At 45.7% G+C, this 6,551-nt stretch overlaps 1 pseudogene; it reads left to right on the top strand.

Moving 5' to 3' along the window:
- Positions 1-3,124, top strand: part of LOC108294530 — a 10,905-nt pseudogene extending 7,781 nt beyond the window's left edge.
- The last annotated feature ends 3,427 nt before the right edge of the window (positions 3,125-6,551 follow it).

Here is a 6,551-nt window from a genome sequence, read left to right as displayed (position 1 = left end):
TAGAGACGGGGTTTTCACCATGTTGACCAGGATGGTCTTGATCTCTTGACCTCGTGATCCACCCGCCTCGGCCTCCCAAAGTGCTGGGATTACAGGCTTGAGCCACCGCACCCGGCCTTTTTAGTTTTGTATTATTTAGTAGAGATGGGGTTTCACCATGTTGACCAGGCTGGTCTCAAACTCCTGACCTCAGGTGATTTACCCCCCTCGGCCTCCGAAAATGCTAGGATTACAGGCGTGAGCCACTGCACCTAGCTGAAAATATTGTTTTAAATTTCTCTGTAAGTGGTCTTCTATATAAGTTCATGCCCATTGGGAGTTAGTGAAGTTGTGAAAGATTAGATTTAAACTTATCCTGTAATTTTAGTCTGATTTATCAATTCCACCTATCTACTTAAGCAAATTATTCTCTGTAAAGATGACCCAAGCAAATTCCTGTCCCAAGATGGTATCAAGATGATATTCCAACTTCCTCTCCAGAATGGTATCTGGATATATGCGGAGGGAAATATTTTTTCTAATCCTGTATTAAATATGGCACTAAAACTTAGTGGCTTGAAACAATACCCTCTTACTATCTCACAGTTTCTGTGAATAAGTAGTTCAGGAGAGTGTAGCTGGGCGATTCCTGCCAAGGGTCTCATAAAGTTGCCTTCAATCTGTTGGTGAGAATTATAGTTACTTGAAGACTTGGTTGGAGTCGAAGAGTTTATATCAAAGATGGCTTACTCATGACCATTGGATGGAAGCCTCAGTTTCAGGATGGCTGTTGACAATAGGCCTTTATATTTGCCACATGGACCTCTCCATAGGGTGATTGAGCTGAGAATCAAATCTTTATCTAAACTAAATAATTTACCTGGAAAACAAGAATTTGAGGACAGTATGTCATCTGGCTTTCCCCAGAGCAAAAAATCCAAGAAGAGAGTATGAAGGGGAAGGAACCCATAATGCTCTTTAAGATTTTGTCACAGACTGTCACTTTTCCATACTCTATTGTTTAGAAGCTAGTCACTAAGTCCAGCCCACAATGAAAAAAGTGAGAATTAACCTCCACCTCTTGGACGAGAGGCCAAAGCACTTGTGGATGTGTTTTGAAACCACTGTCTCCAAGACGGCCCCCAGGGATTCTCATCACGTGTTATAGATGCCATTGTATAGTCCCTTCCCATGCGAAAAAGGGGTTGATCTGTTTAATTAGTATGATTTTGTTAAAATGACACAGTCTGACTTGCAAGTTTAGGTCATAAGAAGAATTTTGACTTCTGCCTTCTTCTCTATTGGATCAATATCCATAGGGGAAGCTAGCCGCAATGTCCTGAAATCATTCAAACAGTCCCATGGAACAATCCCTCTAGCAAGGAACTGATATCTCCTAGCAATAGCTGGCATCAAGTTACAGGCCATGTGAGTGGGCCATCTTAGAACTGGATTCTTCGGTCTAAATCAAGTCTTCAGATAACTGTTGCCCTGGCTGACATCTTGATTACCTCCTCAAGAGAGACGCTGAGTCAGAATCACTCAGTTAAACCGATACCAAGTTTTTTTTGGCCACCAACTTTATTGAGGTATAATTGACTATTACAATTGTATATATTTAAGGAATACAATTTGATGATTTAAGATAAACGTACATTGTGAAATAATAGTGACAATCAGGCTAATTAACAGTCATGACTTCACATAATTACCATTTTGTTATGCGTGTGTATGTGTGTGTGTGGTGAGAACACTTAAGATCTGTCCTCTTATTTCCCTTCAGCTAGAGGAGCTCAACAGATCTGCTTTCTTTCGCTCAGCCAAAATCAGAATGAAGGCGGTGAAGGGCGAACGGGAGCGAGGCAGCCAGCGAAGGCACCTGGGTGGGAGCGGTGCTGCCCGCGGCCTTGGTGGTGAAGCGGGAGCGTCTCCGCCCAGAAGCCGCCCCTCCTCCCGCCGTCGTCCAGACAGCTCGGTGGTAGCCGGCGAGCCGGGCCGCCAGGGCCACCGCGGGAACCGAGCCCGAGGAGTTAGCCGGTCCCCACCTAAAAAGGGAAACAAGTCCCCAGGGAGAAGAAGCAAGTCTGCTCCGAGTGAGAGGACCCGAAGTCCTCACCACGCAACCGTCAAGGTGAAGCAGGAGCATGAGGATCACCCCCGGAGAGGACGGAAGGACCGTGGGAACCGTGGGAACGGGAATGCGGGAGAGCTGGGGACAGCAGCCGGGACAGACGCCGGGGCCATTCCCGCCGAAGGAGAACGTCTAACGGGGGCCTGGGAGCGGGCAGGGTCAGGGACGGGATCGAGACACTCAGAACCCGCAGGCTCAGGAAGACGAGCGGGGGTTTTGTAACGCCAGGCGGGGAGCACCGCCGGAGGAATGAAGCTGGTGGCGGGGGCAGTGAGTCTCCGGAGTTGGTTCCTCAGCCTGGTGGCAACAACAAAGAAAAAGAGGTGCCTGTTAAAGAAAAACCAAGCTAGGGCCGAGTGCGGTGGTTCAGGCCTGTAATCCTAGCACTTTGGGAGGCCGAGGTGGGTGGATCACCGGAAGTCAGGAGTTCAAGACCAGCCTGGCCATCATGGTGAAACCCCATCTTAAAAGAAAAAATTAAAACCAAAAAAAAGAAAAACCAAACTTTGAACTTTCTGGGGGCGCTTCTTGAGGACACCAACACTTTCCAGGATGTAGTCATTAAATATAGTGAGCCCCCAGAAGAAGCACGTATCCCCAGAAAACGGTGGCGTCTCTACCCGTTTAAAAATGATGAGGTGCTGCCAGTCATGTACATACACAGTGCATACCTACTGGGTGGACACCGCCGCATTGCGGACATGCCGATCGATCGCCGGTCTTGTTCAAAGCAGCATGCGGTCTATTATATCGGCTTGTGGAATATAGCTGTGCCGATAGCACGGTTGGCCGAAGAGCGAAGCCCTGCATCAGTGACCTTGGCTCAGGCAATGGAACCTTCTTAAACAACAAATGTACTGAGTCACAGAGACACTATGAACTAAAAGAAAAGGATGCACTCAAATTTGGGTTCAGTAACAGAGAATACGTCTTGCTCCGTGAGTCGTCAGACACTTCTAAAATAGGAAAGACGACAAGGATGAGGAGGAGGAGGAAAAAGTGTCTGACAGTTAGCAAACTAAGAACACAGACACGTTTTCCTTCTTGGAAGGCTTTGACTGACGCAGAGAGCCACAGTGCTCTCTGTAATGCCTCTTATTGCCTTAACTCTTTTCCTCTGCTGCTGACCCGATTGCCTTACCATTTAAATACACTGACTAATGTTTTGTTAAAATTTTTTTCTGTGGCACTGCCTGCGGGCATTTGTTTTCAAGACAGTCTCACCGATTACAACACATCATGTTTTAGTAGAACCGTGGTTTTAGCTGGTGCTTTCAGGATTGCTGCCTAGGAAACTATGAACCCTTGGTTAAGGGGAAATCCTGGCTTGTTCTCTTTGTACAGTTACTTTATTTAAATAGATGTTAAACTTTGTGGACAAACATTTTTCTTTTGGGGCAAACCCCTGAGCAGAGAATCTTACTAAGCTTTGATTAGCACCAAACAACCCCAATATATACCAATGCTTTGACCTGGTTGAGCTCTTGAGCGTAGAAGTTGATTTTGCACTTAGTATTTGGGGGTGGGAATGTAGTCAGTAAGCATTATTGACTGTTTAACTTAAACAGATGCTTTATGGCCCCTGCTTAAGCCCATGACTGTACAGAAGGATCCTGGTTGCTACCAATGGGTGTGCTGTTCAGCGTCACAAGTGACTGAAATTGGCCATGGATCTGTTCTTTGAGAGAATTCCTGATTTCTCCATGGAGCATGTACATAACAATTTTGATCATATTAACTGTACTTCAGTTTTGCATTTTTATTCAAATATTATCTCCTTTTTTTTTCTCTAAGAAATACACTGTCACTGATGTGACATGGTGCTTACTTTAATAACGTGTATATGTCTAAAGCAAGTTGTGTTGTTTACATGTTTCTACACTTTTCGTCCTTTAAAAAGATTGTTCAGAGAGGTTGTATTTACCTTTCCAAGGCTGGAAAGCAGGGTAATTTCCCAGTTTCCTACTTTTCCACCAGAGGAATATGTGTAAGTAGTGTGTGTGTGTGTATGTATATATGTAAACTGTGTGTTAAAGAGCTGATACTGATTTTCATATGGCAATGTTAGGCAAAGGCCTCCCTGCATTTGAAGAGCAGGTTTTCATTTATATGTATTTTTGGGATAAAAAATAATAAAATTTGTAAAAATATATTTTAAAAAAGATCTATCCTCTTAGCAAATTTCAAGTATACAATGTACTATTATTAAGTACAGTCATATTTTTGTATTGTATGTCTCCAGAGCTTATTCACCTTGCATAACTGAAATGCTGTACCCTTGACTAATGTCTCCCCATTTTCCTCTCCCCGCAGACCGTGGTAACTACCATTCTACTTTCCAGCTCTATAAATTTGACTCTTTCAGATTTCACATGCAAGTCAAATTTTTGACCCTTAGAAGCTGGATGAGATAATACATATTTATTCCTATTTTTAGCCTCTATGATTTTAAGTAATTTGTTATGCGGTAATAGGGGTGGCTACGTGAAGTTATGGCACTGGTTCACTCATTTATTCAGTAAACATTTGCTGAGAGCAGACGAAGTGCCAGGATCAATTTTAAAATTGGGTATACAGGGTTAGGTCAAAATGGCAGACTAGAAGCAGATCATGTGGGCTGCTCTCCTGGAGAGGAAACAAGGTGACTAGTGAACACTGATCTTGATATATTTGATCCTCTAAGAAGTCGCAGCAGCATCCATCAAGGCAGGAAGGGGACACAGAGAGGACAAAGGAGTGAAGCTGGGCAGCAGCCCATCTGGGATCAAGCATGGAGCTAGGAGAAGCTCCCCAGTGTAAGGAAAGGATAAGTGATTGAGAGCCCCTGGGGAGTTTACAGTCTTCACAGGGACCTGTGCAAGCCTTGGAACAGAAGAATCCCTCTGACCCACCCCCTGCACCTCTAAGCTAATGCAGAGAGTCACCCAGAGTTTTGTGGAGGCAAGTTTCAAGTTCCCAGGGACTGCTGGAAGCCGTCACCCTGGAATAGACCAGCACCAGGACCATAGCCCCAACAGAGGCTGCAGTTATGGTACCTGAGGGCAGTAAGATTGCTCCATGCTAAATCATTAGACAAAGCTCAGCACCCACCTCTGGCCCACTGACCCTGCTTCTGTTTGTGCTTTACCAACAGGTGCAGCCTCCTGTTCCTGCAGAAAACACCCACACAACAGGATAGGCAACTTCACCCAATGCCCGCCATTTGTAGCTAGGCAGGCCAGACTTGCTAGAGCTTCCAGCCCAGTGGTATCACTTTTGTCTAAACTCTGCTGACAAGCACAGCCTCTTGTTCCTCTAGGAAACTCCCTAGCAGCAGGGCAGGTGACTACATCCACTTCCATTGTTCACAGCTAGGCAGCTCACACCTGCTAGAGTTTCCAGCCCAGCAGTCCTGCTTTTATATGAAGTCTGCAGGTGGGAGAAGCTCTATGTTTCCCTGGGAAGCACCTAGACAGCAGATTAGGTGACTCCACTCATCCCTGCAACTCCCAGCCGAGCAGTTGTTGCTGGCCTGGGTGGTGCCCTAGCAGTAGGGGAGCCCTCACTCTTGCATCACTGAAAGAGGTGAGATGCCCAGGTTCACAGGCCAGTGGAGGAGTGGGTTGTGCCTTCTCCTGCAGGGCCACTCCAGAAAGGATATGACCTGCCTGCCAACAGTGGCCCCTGCACGAGGAAGTCCCATGGATCAGAACACCTAATAAAAGAAATGCAGGCATGGAGGCAGTGCTCAGAGGGGCTCTTCCAAGGCCCAGAAGTGGACAAGGGGCAGAGGTCATCTCTCCCCCACCCTCCACAGAGCTCTACTGCTAACTTGAGGAAAACACAAAAGCTGTAAAGCTGAGAAAGAGCCGATCTTCTGGCTTACACTTTTAAGTGCCACCTACTGGATCACAGCCGAAAATACAACACAAAAATATTTTTACAATATACAGCACCTTTGAAAACTAAGGCAAAGATTAAGCAACAAAGAAACATCCTATACATACTCCCGACCCTCTGAAAACACCCTAAAATGAAGCCAGCTGACTATATTCAACTTGCATCACAGTGAAAGGAACACTAACTCTTTTTTTAAAAAAATTTAAATCACTTTATTGAGGTATGATTGGTATAGAAAAAGCTGTAGACATTTATTTTTTTTACTGTACTTTAAGTTCTGGGGTACGTGTGTAGATCATGCAGGATTGTTGCATAGGTACACACATGCCATGGTGGTTTCCTGCCTCCATCCCCCTTTCACTTACGTCAGGCATTTCTCCCATTGTTATCCGCCCCAACCTCCCCACCCCCCGCTGTACCTCCCCTAGCCTCCCACCCCTCAACAGACCCCAGTGTGTGATGCTCCCCTCCCTGTGTCCCCGTGTTCTCATTGTTCAACACCTGCCTATGAGTGAGAACATGCAGTGTTTGGTTTTCCGTTCTTGTGTCAGTTTGCTGAGAA

This window comes from Cebus imitator, unplaced genomic scaffold (assembly GCF_001604975.1).
Source record: "Cebus imitator isolate Cc_AM_T3 unplaced genomic scaffold, Cebus_imitator-1.0 Scaffold586, whole genome shotgun sequence".
Classification (NCBI taxonomy): Eukaryota; Metazoa; Chordata; class Mammalia; order Primates; family Cebidae; genus Cebus; species Cebus imitator.
The sequence above is the reverse complement of the archived record's forward strand: the minus strand, read 5'-3'. Positions and strand labels throughout refer to the sequence as shown.